General features: G+C 35.1%; 1 long non-coding RNA gene across 2 annotated transcripts; it reads right to left on the bottom strand.

The window, feature by feature from the left end:
• Nucleotides 1-4916: 4916 nt before the first annotated feature.
• Nucleotides 4917-7043, bottom strand: LOC120080887. Of its 2 annotated transcripts, XR_005482676.1 has the most exons (4): nucleotides 6424-7043; nucleotides 6163-6268; nucleotides 6012-6076; nucleotides 4917-5158 (listed from the first exon to the last, which is right to left on the bottom strand). It is a non-coding gene; the product is annotated as an uncharacterized LOC120080887 (long non-coding RNA). The 2 variants fall into 2 exon arrangements; XR_005482675.1 differs by having other exon boundaries at nucleotides 4917-6076.
• Nucleotides 7044-17405: the final 10362 nt, after the last annotated feature.

Raw genomic sequence — 17405 nt, 5'->3', positions numbered from 1 at the left:
TTGCAATTTCGAATGATCTGGATCCCGAGAACATACTTTGCCTCACCTAAATCTTTCATTTGGAACTAGCCAGCTAGCCACTCCTTAATGTCAGTCAGATACCCTACATCATTCCCAATGAGTAGGATATCGTCTAATAGTACCATTAAAGCTACTGAGTTGTTGATGATCTTTTTGTAAACACAAGGCTCATCAACATTTTGGTCAAAGCTAAACGATTTGACAGCAGTGTTAAATATGATGTTCCAAGATCTAGATGCTTGATTCAGCCCATAAATGGACCTATTAAGCTTGCAAACTCTTTGCTCTTGATTTAGAACGATGAACCCCTCTGGTTTATTCATATAAATGGTCTCCTCAAGATTACCATTAAGAAAGGCAGTCTTGACGTCCATTTGCCATATTTCATAATCATAAAATTTGGCTATGGACAAAAGAATCCTGATAACTTCAGCATAACAACAGGTGAGAAAGTTTCCTCATAGTCAACTTCCTCGACCTGGGTATAACCCTTTGCCACGAGTCTAGCCTTAAAGGTTTGCGCCTTTTCCATCTACACCTCTCTTTCGCTTATAGATACTTACACCCAATAGGTCTTACCCCATCAGGTGGATCAACAAGCTCCCAGGCGTTATTGAAGTACATAGACTCTATTTCCTGGTTCACGGCTTTAATCCATTCATCTTTGTCAACATCCTTCATTGCTTTCTTAAAAGACAACGGATCCTTGACCCCATCATTCGTAATGACGTTTTGGGCTTCAGTCAAACCCATGTAGCGATTCGGTGGGTTCACAACCCTCTCACTATGTTGAGGCAGTCTCAACTCTTGAGCTGGTTGACTAGACGTCCTGACCTCAACAACTCTCTTGTTGATCTGTAGACTTGTTCAACAACTCTTATTGAACCCTCAGTAGTCTCAATCTCACTAGAGATCTCACGTAAAATAAGCTTACTTCGTGGCTTATGATCCCTCATGTGATCTTCTTCCAAGAAGATAGTATTTATGGAAACAAACACTTTGTTCTCATTCGGATCATAAAAGTATCATCCTCTCGTTTCCTTGGGGTATCTTACAAAGAGGCAAACCTTCAAATGCGGTTCCAACATCTTTGGGTTAGTTGCTAGCACATGTGCCAGACAGCCCCAAATCCTGAAGTGGCGTAAACTACATTTACGGCCTCTCCATATCTCAAAAGGTGTTTTAGAAACACTTTTTGAGGGAACGTTCAAGATATGACATGCAGTCTGAACTACATAACCCCAAAATGAGTTTGGAAGATGAGTATAAACATCATAGACCGAACCATGCTCAAGTGGGTTCTGTTTTTCCTTTCTGATACATCATTCTGCTGAGGTACCAGGGGCCGAGAGTCGAGATGCAATCCTATGTTCTATCATATAGTTCTGGAATTGGAGGTCCATATATTCTCCACCACGATCAGATCGTAGTGTTTTTATTTTCTTACCTAACAAGTTTTCAACTTTAGCCTAAACCTTGAATTGGAAAGAGATACTTAAACCTTGAATAATCATCTATGAAAGAGATGAAATATTTATACCCACCCCGAGCTCTAACATTCATCGGACCACAGAGGTCTGAATGTAAAAGCTTCAAGGCTTCCTTGGCTCTTTAACCTTTTCAGTAAAAGGTCGTTTGGTCATCTTTCCTTCAAGGCATGATTCATATACCGACAAGGAGTTTTCTTCTAAACTCTTTAAAAGTCTACTTTTCACCAACTTCTCAATCTTATTGAGGTTGATGTGACCTAACCTAAGATGCCAAAGACGGGCGTTTTCCTTTGGATAAACCTTTGGCATTTTAGCTGTTGTTTACGTACTGAATATTTCAGTGTTAAACAAGCCTTTTATGACTAACAACCTTAGTACATATAAGTTATTTTCCATTGAACCATAACCAATCTCCATTCCATTCTTGAAAAATAAACACTTTATTCTTAGAAAAGGAGATGGTACCGATTATTTCAGTTACATCTATCTCCTTAAGTACCACTGATCCCTCTAATGAACATAAGTCATAGTTCTACTATGACTGAGTCTTCTTTTCCATCTTGTAAAGGGAGCAATCTCTCTACTTATCCCTGCTTCGGGAAAGGAGTGAATTCCATCTTGTGGATTGAGTTTCCAGCTCCCAGATCAGACAGGTTCCCAAAAAGGTAGGCATGTTGAGTTGGCAATCTGGCGACTCTCACCCATACTAATCAAAGGACCGCCTTCAAAGGCAGGAGTTCCCAAAATACTCAGGATTGGGGTCATGTCACCTATGGTCGTTTAGGTGAGATGTAAGTCTCCAGTATCAACGACATTATATACAGAGACGAATCATCTCGTGGTCCGGTCTTATACAAACTCTTTGTATAGGACACCCTTGCTCGCATGTCTCCACATGAATGGTCAGGATCTATCATCTATAGTAGTTCACAACACTTTCAAACCTCTACATAGCAGGCCGTATCCGTAGTGTCACTAGGATTAGGAATCCCTCCTTAATCCTTATACTACAGACCTATTTAGGCTATCACTTAAGGCATGATCCACTTGTATATCTGATATACATGCTTAAGTTTACATACAATAACCATGGAGCTTTGTTTATTGGCTATGAGTAAATGCCAGATAAAATAACTCTTATTTTATTCATAAGAATGTGTGTATATTACAAACTACGAGACTCCGAGAGAATTAGGACACAAATCCCAACAGTTCCCGTAAGTACTGATTTCTGGGATTGAACAAAGGGGCATTGCCTTCTCATGGTCGAGAGGGACATGGTTTATTAGTTGGACTATAAACCAATTGTTCAATAGAGAATCAGTGGAACTTAAGGAGCAAGATGTATTTATAAGGGTAAAACGGTAATTTTTACCTAGTTGTAAATACGAGACCTGTAAAGGATTGACTTACTGATTATGGTTAAATCAAGTAAACAGAAATATATCTACAGTGAGAAGAGTGCAACTATCGAGCTATAGTGGTATTAGTAGTTAACGAATATTGATTAATTCAGTTTAAAGTGTTTAGCCAATTAATCTCAAAACGTTGGAGCTCATGATCTGTAGGTTCATAAGGTCCCTCTACCAGGTAGTAAAATATTACACCTTGGATTAGAAAATTGAGCGAATTTGAATGTTCAATTTCAATTTTAGGATTTGGATAATTACATTCAATATAATTAATGTTTAAATTTATCAAAATTAAACGTTATTGGAGAGTTTAATATATTTAAATATTGGTTACACAAATAGGTTTCATGTTTTAAATTAGATATTTTATTAATTTAATATTTGATATTAAATTATTATTATTTAATTAATTAAATTTGCTTAATTAGTTATTTAATTATATCAATTTCAAATTAAGAAATTCAAATTTGAAAATTGAATTTCAGTTTAATTTAATCAAATTAAAATTTGAATTAAACATTTTTTATTTGAAATTGTATGTAGTGAAAAAAATCCAAGTTTTCGCTCTTTTAGTAGATTCATCCCATTTTCAACACCTAGGTCACTCACGTAGTGCTTATTGAAGTGTTAATTAGTTGATTGGGTGAGTGCTTGCATAAATCAACTTAATAAATACTCCATATTTCAGACTATTTGAGGGCATGCAATATGAAATTTTTGAAATTTCTGAAGAATTCTTTTTTACTCTCTAGCTCTAAAAAAGCCAATTTAACTCCTCTCAATTCTAAGTTTACACCACTCAATCCAAGGCAGAGAATAGTAGAGAAGCTCCTCTTGGTGGTCTACTAAGGATTTGGAGATCAATTTTGTGGAGTTCAACAAGAATTAAGAAGAATTCTACAAAGGTATACATTCTAAAAACCCTCTTTTTATGAAAAAAATTGTTTTTAGCATGCTTTGTACTCTAATTACAACTCAAATTAAGTGTAATTTGAGTGCTTAATAATTCTGTTAGTTTCCACTCTATGCTTGTTTACTTATGCCAGACATACTCTCTTAGACTCTCCCATGAATCCACTTGAGCTTCCTCTAAGTCTCTTAGGATTCACTTAGGTCCTCCTGAACTCTCTCCTAAGTTTCTTTGAGCTACACTGGGCTCTATCTTAGGGTCTCCCATGAGTCCTCTTGAACTCCACTATGCTTACCTCATGAGTCTCACTGAGCTCTTTCTAAGCTTTCTTAGACTCTCTCATGGTTGTTTTGAGCTCCATTAACTAAGCTTACCCCATGGTTCCCATTGAGCTCTCTTAGACTCTCCCATGCGTCCTCTTAAGCTCCACTAAGCTTACCTCATAGGTCTCACCGAATATGCTAGTTTTAGTCATAACATAATATATTTGTTTTATTGGTTAATATGTGGAAACTCATTTATGTTTAAATAGTTTTCAAACATTAGTATTAAAATTTATTATATCAAGTATGTGAACAAGTGTTCTTTTAGAAAGGATGTAAAATTAAACTTATATAAATGTTCAAAGAAACACAAATCACATGATATAAGCTTTCAAATTTTCAAACTTTTGACTCCTCGGCAAAATGTGAATTAACCAACAAAATCTAAGTTGGTATGGATTATGCTTATCATTATTTTCTTAATTCTCTTATTTTATTTTATTTTTTTTACTTATTTTGCAAAGATTTCGATCTTGTTTACTTTAATACAACTTTAAGTTGTTAGTCTACAAAAAAGAAAAAACTTAAAAGGGGTTGTTTGGTAGCCTAACCCGAGTTGGGTTAAGTGAATAAAAAAAGTTGGGCCTGTGTTTATTGCACTGATAAAAATAAAATAGTAGGTTGACCCACCATTTTATCACTCCCACTCTATCCTGTGTAACGTCCCGACCCTCTAGGACTCGAGCTAGGCTGTTACTAACGAATGCATGCATGTAAGTTAATACGACATTCTTTTATAATGAAATAAATGCTAAATAAATGAGATAACTAAAAAGATTTGCATTAATTCCAAATACTTTAAGTCAAATAATAGGTATCCATAAATCATGAAAAGAAACAAATAAGTCTGAAAACAAAACTGAAACGGTAGTATCGAATCTTAAAACTGAAAATGTAAAATATAATAGAAATCTTAAAATATGAGCGAAAGCATGTAAACTAGTCCTTGGTGGCTCGATCAAGGATTCCTCTTGTCAGTCGTCGGTGCATCTCTACCCTTACCTGAAACAACAATATGAGAAAGAATGAGTATAAAAATACTCAGTAAGTAACCCACTACTGAGGTCAGGCTAGGCATATATGTCTTATAGATGCCCACCTCTGGTCAAACATAAATACTCCTCTAGTCCTCATTGAACTCATACATGAAAAACTGATTTTTATCCTACTGTAAATAAGTATGCCCACTATCTCTAGTAAGTTCCGTAGGACCCACAACCTCTGGTGAATCGCGAAGGAAAGCACCACTTCTAGTAAATCTCGGGAAACACAACCTCTGGTGGTTCCCAAAGAAAACACCATTTTTAGTGAATCCCAAAGGAAACACGACCTCTGTTGAATCCCGAAGGATAACACCATCTCTAGTGAATCACGAAGGAAACATAACCTCTAGTGAATCCCGAAGGATAACACCACCTGTAGTAAATCCCAAAGGAAACATAAACTCTGGTGGATCCCCAAGAAAACCACCACCTCTAGTGAATCAAGAAGGAAACACAACATGTAGTGGGCATCTAACTAATCAGTGAGGACACTATCACAATCTTAACATTACAAGTATCATAACATGATTCTATAACATACATATATATCTCAACATCATGGCTCTATAACATACATATACGTCCCAACATCCTCAGATCAAATACAATCTCATGGAATCAACTATCACCTCATGCTAGCATTCAAGTATCCATATGCACATATAATCTTCCAGATCTTCATACGAAAACATACATCGATTATACTATACTATCAATCTATCATACTATGGTTCTGTCATAATATCAATCTATCATGCAAGCAAATATCTAGTGTCTGGCCTGTGGGCAGATTCCAATAGTAAATTACTTACCTTGATATTAGGTCGAACCAAAAAGCAATTGAATCTTTGTGAAATTCTCGAATCTTTAATCAAGCCTAAACATAAACCAAACTTTAAAATTAATAACTCAATCCTAATTCCAAAATCCCAAATATTACCAAATATTTCCAAATAAACTTACTTAAAGCATGGTCTGATTCGAATTCACCTCCAAATGTAGAATTTAAGCCCAAACAATTATTCCAGCAACCAACGCCCTTCTAATCTTCACAATCTTAGAATAAGTCCTAGTACATAAACCAAAATAAATTTTAACCTTTAGGTTCACATTCTAAAGATTAAATCCCGCCAAAATCAGCAACAAAACATAATAACTTAATTTGTATAAATTACACTCGAACCAAACAAGTAACAAAGACCCAAATCATACCGAAAACCTTACCGAAATCACCTTAACTTTGCCTGCAAGCATGCCAAAAGTCTCTTAAACTCCTTCAAACTATCAAGTCCAACCTCCAAAATTCTGATTGAAGTGATAATTAAATACATTATTTATTGGGATTCAAGATCTTCAACGAACCCATGAAAATCATTTAGATCTTATCCAAAACTCAAGATCCGACGAAACCAAAGGAACGGCAGTGACGACTGGTGGCAGGGCTAGAACAGAGAGGCAAAGTTGAAAAAATGGCGATCGGAACGACCGATTTGAAACTTGGTTGCAGTGCGATCGGACCTCGACAACGGTAGGGCAGCTGGATGTGCAGGGCGGCGCTTGGACAGACATGGCTGAACGGCTGATCGAGATCGGCGGCGAGCAGCAGCGTAGATCTTGGACGAGTGGCTCGGCCTCAACCAAACAGGGCTTGGCGGCAGTAGGCTCACGACGTCAATCGGCTTCACAGCTGGCGAGATCCGACGTGAGCGAACGGTCTGGCGAGGCACACGACGGCGCTGAGCGGCTGAGGCGGCGACGCGATGGGGCGACGATGAGGGTTTTCAAGAGAGGGGTGTCTGCACGAGGAAGAAGAAGGGAAGGGAGGGGGAAAAAAGAAAGAGAAAAGAAAAGGAAATAATAAAAATAAAAATAAAATATATTTTATTTTATTTTATTCTTTTCTTAATCCACGTAAATTCTTTAAATTCCTTTTCTTTAAAAAATAATTAACTCTTGCCATTCATTTTCAACATAAATAATTTTCAATGTTAATAATTAAATTTTCGTAATTACACTTAAAAGTCCAAATTTTCAAAAACACCCTCAATTTAAAGAAATTATTGAAATTACATTAATGGCAAAATTTGGGGTGTTACACCCTATTTTTTCACATGTTTTCATTACTTCCCAATTTACTGTTTCTCTCTCTCATGTGTTTCTTCACATTTACTCATCTTCTCTCATTTTCTCTCTTCTTTTGTTGTCTAGTTCGTCTTTTTCATCTTCTCTCTTTTTACTCTATCTGGCTTGTGTGAGTTTTCTTCTTCTTTTTCTTCGTCAACTCTTTTTTTTTTTTAATTTTCTTTCTATGACTGTAAAATTTCTTAGCCCACAGCTTTAAAATTTTGTGGGACTTATGTTCTGGGTTTGGACTTGTATGTTTGCTTTTTGATTCCTTCATGTTCTGCTCTTCTTTGCATGTTAGATTAGCCTACGGTTCTAAACTTTTTTTTTTCGAATTTATGTTCTGGGTTTTGATCTGTATGTTCATATTTTGATTCCTTTATGTTTTATTCTTCTTTGCATGTCAGATTAGCCCACGGTTATTTGAGTTTTTTTTCTTTTTTCATTTTTTTGCTGATATATGGTCGATTTCATGTACAATGTTACATGGTAGGTTTTTTATGTGTTAGGATTTTTTCCTATATAGATTTTTTGGTTTCCATTTCTCATGAGTAGGGTTCCTCTTCGTCTCGACTATTTTTTCGCTTGTTATATGTTTTTCTTCTTCGAGTTTTCCATTTTTTCGCTTTTATTACGCTTTCTTCTTCGTGTCTGTTAGTTTTTTTATACTTCTATTATGTTTACTTCTTCGTATCTGCTATTTTCCCCTTTTCAAGCCCCTTTTCTTTGTTTGTTTTCATTCTTTCTTTTTTTTAGAACTCCTCTTGTCGCTTTAATAATAAATCATGTGTCTTTCCTTTGCCTTTTTTTCCCATGTTTTTCCATCAAATTTTTGCAACTAAATTCATGGTAGGGGCTAACCATGTTAATGGAGCTTTTTTGGGAAGGGGGCCAATCCACACCACAATAAGTTTATTTTCTATATCTCTCTTCTTCTTTTTTTTTTTTTCCCAAAGACAATACTGACCGATTACAAATTTTGTATTCTAATATCTGAATTTTATTTCAAATTTGATTTTAGTTCATTTTAGTTCTTATTTTTATTTCACAACATTGATTCTCTGTTTGTGTTTATGGTTTGTAGACTGTTTTGTCTATACATCTTAATCAGTCTGCCCTTTTTAGCTAGTCGATCGGCCTTTATTTTTCTTCCATTTAAATTGATTTCAATATTTTTTTTCCTTATTTTGTACATTAAAATTGAACTTCAGTTTTACAAAACTTTCACATGACAATTTGTTTTTTTGGAGTTGGATTTCTTCCAAGAAAGAGATATACCCAATCGTTAGACCCTCTAATTTTTTTTTTCTTTTGTCTATTTTTGCCTGATATATCATATTGTAATAAATGCGCTGATAAATAAATATTCTTTTATTCTCAATCATCCAATTAATATTCACTTCACTCTAAGTTATTTAATTTTGAGTTGATTGTGATATGTATTTAATGAGGTCACCGTTTAGATTTATAGAGGTTAGGTGCACTTAAGTGCACTTAATTCCCCTCGCCAACCACCCTTTATTGTCTATTCTATTTATACACAACTTGCTCGTAGTATTATTTTTTAGAATTCTCCGCTGCCTCCTCTGATACACTATGTTGTAGGGGTGATAATCAATTCGGTTTTATCGATTTTAAGGCCAACCAAAATCCAAACCGAACCGATAAAAACAGAGAACCAAACTGATATCCGATAAAGGACAAAACTAATGATTTAGATTTTGATTGGATTGGTTCTACGTTGATTTGGTTTTCAGTTTTGGACCCAATTGGTCATTTTCATTATTCTTCTTCCAATTTTTTTCATTTTTTTCGATTTTTTTTTTTTTGAATTGGTCATTTTTGTTTATCTCAAATTAAAATTTGGCATATTTCTTTTTGGTAGATTGAAATTAGGTATTTTGTTTATTTTTTTAAGATAAAAATAATTGGATCTTTTCTAAATAGTAAATTGTTGGGTTTTATGTCCTAAAAATTCGCAGTTTGTAGAATGATAAACATTTTCTATAATCAATATACTTGTTATTGATCTCATAAATTGTATGAAAGTCTAAATCCAATAAGCTAAGACTCATGATTATTGTATGAGTACTTGAACTTTATATGGAGACATAAGAGTATATCGGGTTCAAGTAAATAGTCAAAATGATCTATGGTACATGAATGAGGTTGGATACCTTATTCCAGTAACACCATTGGATGCAGCCTACTCTATAGTTGTTACAAAGAGTTGTAAAGTACTACATACGATGTGATCCTAATTCGTACATGTTATGACATAAAGAGTGGGGGCGTCCTGCACAATGAGTTTGCATAAGCTCAGGACCAAGAAATAAGTCACTCTTACTTTATAACGTTGTTTACTATTTAAGACTGACTATTTCACCTAGATGACCTAGGTAACTCGATCTTAATCCTGAACTAACTATGAACTTTTGTTTATTCAAGATTGCCTTTAGATTTGCATAGTTGAGGGTTGCTCAATAAGACTCCTATTTCAGGGGTAAAATTGGATAGATAGTTGGGGGCATAGGGTGCAACTTGGAGTTCACGCCTACCCAATTTAGGGATAGGAGAAAAGTTGTTCTCTCAAATACTGAATCCAAGTCTTGAACAAGGGGCCCCACCCTCTCACTGGGATGAGAGAGTTTAGTTTAGTGATTGAATCACAAACCAGTTGTTTATTAGAGGATCAGTAGGGACTTAACGAATAAGTCATAATCTCGGGGGTAAAATAGATATTTGACCCGATCGTTATTACGAATAATCCGTGAAGGGTCGACTTGCTGATTATGGTTAAATCATGTGGACATGATATATCTACAGTACGGGGAGTGCAACTATGGGCTTTAATGGAGTGACCCATTAGTTAACGAATGGAGATTAATCTGGTCTAATGAGTTTAGTCAATTAATCTCGGATCGTTGGAGCCCATGATCTGTAGGTTTGCGAGGTCCCCCTACTAGCTCATAACAGACTAGCTCTATAATAGCGTGATAAGTTAATTTCAAACGTTCAAATTAGAATTAAGGGAATTAGTAATTATATGAAATATAATTACATGTTTAATTTAAGAATTAAATGGAATAGGAGAATTTATATATTTAAATATATAAAGATGGATATGTGTTAAAATTAATTTAATATTTGATATTAAATTAATTAATTTTTATTTACAAATTAATTTATGAAATTAATTAAACTTTTCATTTTTAAAACCAAAATAGATTTTATAAAATCAAATTTTTTATTTCTGGGATAAAATTGAAAAGGAAAAAACAAAACACACAAATGGAAAATTTGGTTTTTCCATTATCCATCTTTCAAGTAGTTCCCACAAAATGCATTCAATCTTGCCTTGTCTTCTTCAAGCATGAGCTACAACTCATGCAAGTCTCTCATTTACATGTTGATCTGTAATATAATGAAAAGATTGGAGTGAAAATCGGGCATGCAATCTATAGAGAATTTCAGTAAAAATTCGGGATAAAGAAAGAGTTCTTCAACAAGATTACTGCAGTGAGCATTTCTCATTCATTCCTTGATTCAAGCTTGTTTTGAGTCCTACAACTCATTCTAGAGTACCAAGATAATAGCGGAGAAGATCTTGAGATGGTCTACAACAAGATTTGGAGAAGATAGCAACTGGAGAAGGAGCTTTGAAGAAGTTCTACAAGAGGTATGTCTTGAAACTCACTTGTTATTCTGCAAGAGCAAGCTTAATATTTTGCCAAAATTAGTGAATTTGAATGTTTAGATGATCCTTGTGCTTCCGTTGTTGTTGATACAATCCTATAATTGATATCAAAGCATCAAAAAAGCATTCAATTCAGTTTAATTTTGGTTTGGTGGGTGTTTTATATGAGAAATATGAAAACAGTGCACTGATATAGTTTTCTGAGTTTTAGCTGTTTAATTCTCTTTAATTTCTGATTTAAATTTGTAATTGGCTCTTATTTGATGAGCTTTTATGTGTTAGCAAGAGTCTGTAATTTATTTGGAGTCAGTTGAAATTAAGATGTAATTGAAGAAACAAGTGAAAGAGGCCGAGCTGCTGTTCCAGTTTTTTTTAGCTTCTGCTCAAAATCGTTGTTGAGGTTCAGTTACTAAGCGATCATCTAGCTCTAGGCGTTACATGAGTGAAGAAAAGCTAGACGATCGTATAGCAATGGGCCCTGGTCGTTGTGATGTTGAACACTAGAGGATCGTGTACCTGGGGGAGCTAAACGATGTGTTCAATTTGATATATGATAGCACTAACCGATCGTTTAGCTTTGGCGTGGGAACTAAATGATACATTGTATTTACTATACGATGGTACTACACGATCGTTTAGCTATGATGCGCATTAAGCGATGTGATGAAGTGTTACGCGATAGCGCTGAGCGATCGTTTAGATGCGGAGCTAAGCGATCGTGTAGACGAAGTGCTAAGTGGTGCATTGAAGTTTCTATGCGATGGAACTATACGATCGCTTACCAACAAAATGCTAAGCGACACGATGATCTTCTATACGATGGATTTAAGCGATCGTTTAGCTATGACGGATACTAAACGATGACATGAAGCGTTAGACGGTGGTGTTAAGCGATCGTCTAGTTCTATACGATAGAACTAAGCGATAGTTATGCGATAGCTAAGCGATGGAGTTCAACGATCGTGTAGTTCTATGTGATAGAACTAAGCGATCGTTTAGCTTCGGTAGTCAATAAGCGAGGCTGGTCTGGTTCAGACTTTGATAGTTCGATTCAGACTCATCTAGTCCAGTTCAAGGTGCTTGGGTTCGGTTTGGAGCTGTTCGAGCGGTTCAAAGACAGTTTTGAAGCTGATTGTAATAGTTAGGCTTCTCTTTGCTTATGTTTGCCAAAACTAAAACCATATCAGTCTGTGTTTAATTATTTATGCATTTGATGTATGTTATAAATAAATAAATCTTGTATGTGCATATAGTATGCCATTTAGATTTAAAATCCCACCATAGAAAGTATGTTACATGTATTGAAAGTATGTTATAATTGTTATAATATATAGTATGCATGTCAGGGTTTTTTGTATTTAATATAAATGTTATATTAAATGTTGAATGTCTTATGTATGGATGTTTAGCATGTCTGAAGTTTTATAAGTTGTTATAAAATTGGGTTAGACATTTAAAATCTATAAACAACCGTTGCATGCTCACGTAGGTTGACCACCTGTTTAAATTGTTAAAGCTTATAAAACCTAGGTTACAAACTCAACTGGTATATAATCCTGTCTAAGGCTGGGGGTACTTAAGTTGACGGTTTACGGAACACCTCCTACCTGGGGATTATGAATTATTGAGCGTTGGTAACCGATTTTTTGAGCATACGTGAGTGATGTGAGGTAATAAAATGGTTTATCACTTAGACATCATAGGTTAAAATCCAATTATAAAAGTTATACTTGGATAAACCACATAGACTTAGGGTTGTTTTATTAGTCGAAAAGAACCTAAGTATAAATCTACCCAAATAGAACACTTCAGCGGCAGTTTAATAACTTCTATATAATAGAGTTATTGGAAAACTTCAATGGGAGATTAATAACATATATGATATGTTATTTTTAACTCTCACGTCTCTAAGAGTTCACAATCCAAATTTAAGCGGTACTTCGTGTCACCCTGGGAGTGACCTACCTACGGAAAGTGTTTTGTATGAGTCAATATCAAGGTAAACAGAGGAAGTAGTTCATAGTAAATGGGTGAAGGATATGTGTCAATATATCCTACGGTCTCTTCCATTAGTCTGAAACGTGAGATTTCTATGTTGCGCCTGCTAGTTAGCTTTAAGTGGCCCTTTGCTAGTCGTTTAGCGACGGCTATTCCTATAGAGGGTTGTAACATAGGATTTGGAACAACCTAGGCTTCAGTAAAATGAATAGGGTTTTATAGTTCCATCTTGGATATTGTCTTCTATTTTGGAGGCAAGTTCATACCGTTCTATAGGATCTGGAAATGGCGGGTCACATTTACAAGAATTACTAAGTTGTTAGTAAAGATCTTGACCGAAAACGATAACTAAACGACTATAGAAATAAGAGTTATTCTGGGGATAGTGTTTGGTCAATTTTTTTTTTTTTTTTTTTTTTTTTTTTATAGTAAAGGAGTATCTGACTGCCCCACGATAGCACATATTCTGACTCATTAAAATATCATTGCAAATAAATAATGGTTATGGGTACATTATTACTTTTGCTAAAACTTGATTTTGGATTTAGTTACAATTTGCTAATTAGAATTTTTTTGAATTTTATCAGCGTGTTGAATTCTAGAATATTCACTTCCGACTTACATAACAGTAAAATCAAATCAACAAACAAATTACTAACAGTTGATTACACCAATAGAGTTTTAACAGAGGATTGTCCTCTATCTCCCAACTCATCTAAAATTATGAATTATGTAGAAGATAATGTTGAATTCGAACAACAAGATAAATATGATTTACCTGTAATCGAAGCATGTTTAATGGAAAACGATAAAATCTGGATAATTGATTCAGATGTCGCTAATCATGTATGTACTATCTCACAAGAAACAAGTTCATGGAGACAGTTGACAGAATGTGAAACAATCTTTAAGGTAGGGACCGGGAAGATTGTTTCAGCCAATGCAGTGGGAGATATGAAGTTATTTATAGGAGATAAGTACATTTATTTGAAAAATGTATATTATATTTCTTCTATGAAAATGAATCTAATATCTGTCTCTTGTTTGCTAAAACAAAATTATAAAGTTTATTTCAAAAACGGTGAAGTGTTCATCAAAATGGGAAATAAACAGATTTGTTCTGCAAAATTAGAAAATAACTTGTACATGTTAAAACCAACTAAGGTCAAAGCTATTTTGAACATAGAGATGTTTAAAACTGCTGGGACTCATAGGAAAATGAAGATTTCTCCAAATGCTTATTTTTGGCACTTTAGATTGGGTCACATACATCTTAATAGGATTGAGAGATTGGTTAAGAACGTCATCTAAATAAGTTGGAAGATAGTTCATTACCACCATATGAGTCCTGTCTTGAGGGTAAAATGACAAAAAGATATTTTTCTGGAAAAAATCTTAGAGCTAAAGAATCCCTAAAGCTGATTCACTCAGACCTTTGTGGGCCTCTAAATATTAGAGCAAGAAGAGAGTATGAATATTTCATCAGTTTTATAGATGATTATTCCATGTATGGGCATGTTTACCTAATGCACCAAAAGTCTGAAACTTTTGAAAAGTTCAAAAAGTATAAGGTTGAGGTTGAGAACAATTAGGTAAAAAGATTAAAACACTTCGATTGGATCGAGGTGGTGAGTATATGGACACAAAATTCCAGAACTATTTGATAGAACATGAAATTCAATCTCAATTCATAGCCCCTGACACACCTCAGCAGAACAGTGTGACAGAAAGAAGAAACAGAACCTTGTTGGACATGATTCGTTCCACGATGAGTTTCGCTTAGTTACCAATTTCTTTTTGTGGACACGCAGTTGAGACTGCGGTGTATATTTTGAACATAGTTCTCTCGAAAAACGTTTCTAAAATGCCTTACGAGCCCTGGATGGGACGTAAAGGAAATTTACGTCACTTTAAAATTTAGGGTTGTCTTGCACATGTGTTGGTACAAAATCCTAAAAAACTGGAGCACCGTATGCCTATTTGTAGGCTACCGAAAAGAAACAAAAGATGGTCTCTTTTATGATCCTTAGGAAGATAAGGTATTTGTGTCGAAAAATGTAATTTTCTTGGAGGAAGACTATGTAAATAATCATCAACCTCGTAGTAAGCTAGTAATAGAAGAAATGTCCAGAGAAACGACAAACACTTTAACAAGAGTTGTTGATAAAACTGATACTTCATATCCTTCTTAAGAGTTGAGAATGTCTCGTCGTAGTGGGAGGGTTGTGCAATAGCTTAACCGGTACATGGGTTTAACAGAAACTCAAGTCATCATACCAGATGATGGTTTAGAGGATCCGTTGTCTTTTAATCAAGTAATGAACAATGTGGACAAAGACCAATGGATTAAAGCCATGGGCCTTGAAATGGAATATATGTATTTCAATTCTGTCTGGGATTTTGTAGATCAACCAGATGGGGTAAAACCCATCGGTTGCAAATGGATTTACAAGAGAAAACGAGATTAAGCTGGTAAGGTACAGATCTACAAAGCTAGACTTATGGTAAAAGGGTTTACCCAAAGAGAGGGGTTAGATTTTGAAGAAACCTTCTCTCCAGTTGCCATGATAAAGTCTATTAGAATACTCTTGTTCATAGCCACATTTTATGATTATGAAATATGGCAAATGGATTTCAAGACAGCTTTTCTGAATGACTATCTTAAAGAGAGTATCTATATGTCTCAACCATAAGGGTTTATACAGCAGGGTCAAGAGCAAAAGGTTTGCAAGCTTAATCGATCCATTTATGGATTAAAACAAGCTCCTAGATCCTGAAATATGAGATTTAATGTTGCGATCAAATCTTATGGCTTCGAACAAAATGTTGACGAACCTTGTGTGTACAAGAAGATCGTCAACAAAACTGTCGCTTTTCTAGTGTTGTATGTTGATTATATTTTGCTCATTGAGAACAAGGTAGAATATCTAGCTGACGTTAAAAGATGGTTGGCTTCATAATTTCAAATGAAAGATTTGGGAGAAGGTTCTTGGAATCCAAATAGTTCGAAATCGCAAGAACAGAAAATTGGCATTATCTTAAGCATCTTATATAGACAAGATGTTGTCTAGGTATAAAATGAAAAATTCCAAGAAATGGTCTTTACCTTTCAGGATGGAATTCACTTGTCTAAGGAACAAACTCCTAAGACACCTCAAGAAGTTAAGGAGATGAATCGAATTTCATACGCATATGCAGTTGGGAGTTTGACGTATGCAATGTTGTGTACTTGTCCTAATATATGCTATGCCGTAGGAATTGTCAATCGATTTCAGTCCAATCCTGGTCATGACCATTTGGACTGCTGTTAAGAACATTCTCAAGTATATTCAGAGAATGAGAAATTATATGCTCGTGTATGGTCCTAAGGATTTGATCCTTACTAGATATATTGATTCTGACTTTTAGATCGATATTGATTCCAGGAAATCAACTTCAGGGTTAGTATTCACTCTTAACGAAGGAGCAGTTGTGTGGAGATGCATCAAGCAGAGTTGTATTGCGGACTCCACAATGGAAGCTGAGTATGTAGCTGCAAGCGAAGCAGCAAAAGAAACAGTATGGCTTAGAAAGTTCCTGACAGATCTGGAAGTAGTTCCTAATATGCATCTGCCTGCCACTCTCTGTTGTGACAACAGTGGAGCAGTTGTTAATTCAAAGGAACCACGAAGCCATAAAAGGGGAAAGCATATTGAGCGAAAGTACCAGCTCATTAGGGAGATTGTACATAGAGGAGACGTCATCGTCACCCAGATTGCTATTCAAGACAATTTAGCTAATCCATTTATGAAGGCCCTCTCGGCTAAAGTGTTCGAGAGTCACCTAGTAGACTAGGTCTATGAGTTTTGTATCACTAGGGCAAGTGGGGGAATTTGTGGGTATTGTAATACCCTGTATTTGTACATTTTATTCTCTCCATGTAAACTCAACATTGTATACATTTATATATATTGATCCACTGGAGTTTTAGTCCAAGTGGGAGTATTGAAGGATTTTATGTCCTAAAAACTCGCAGTTTGTAGAATGATAAACATTTTCTATGATCAATATACTTGTTATTGATCTCATCAATTGTATGAAAGTCTAAATCCAATAAACTAAGACCCATGACTATTGTATGAGTACTTGAACTTTATGTAGAGACATAAGAGTGGATCGGGTTCAAGTAAATAGTCAAAATGATCTATGGTACATGAATGAGGTTGGGTACCTTATTCTGGTAACACCATTGGATAAGATTTAAATCGAGAAATTGCTCATATCGTTGATAGATATCCACAACTATACTTGGAAGATATGTATCATTATGCAATCAAAATTGAAGAACAATTGAGAGAAGAAAAGGAACATTCCAAGAGTACTAGATCCTGGGAGTTGGGACTCTCAC

This window comes from Benincasa hispida, chromosome 7 (genome assembly GCF_009727055.1).
Source record: "Benincasa hispida cultivar B227 chromosome 7, ASM972705v1, whole genome shotgun sequence".
NCBI lineage: Eukaryota > Viridiplantae > Streptophyta > Magnoliopsida > Cucurbitales > Cucurbitaceae > Benincasa > Benincasa hispida.
This window is presented reverse-complemented; position numbering and strand designations above follow the sequence as displayed.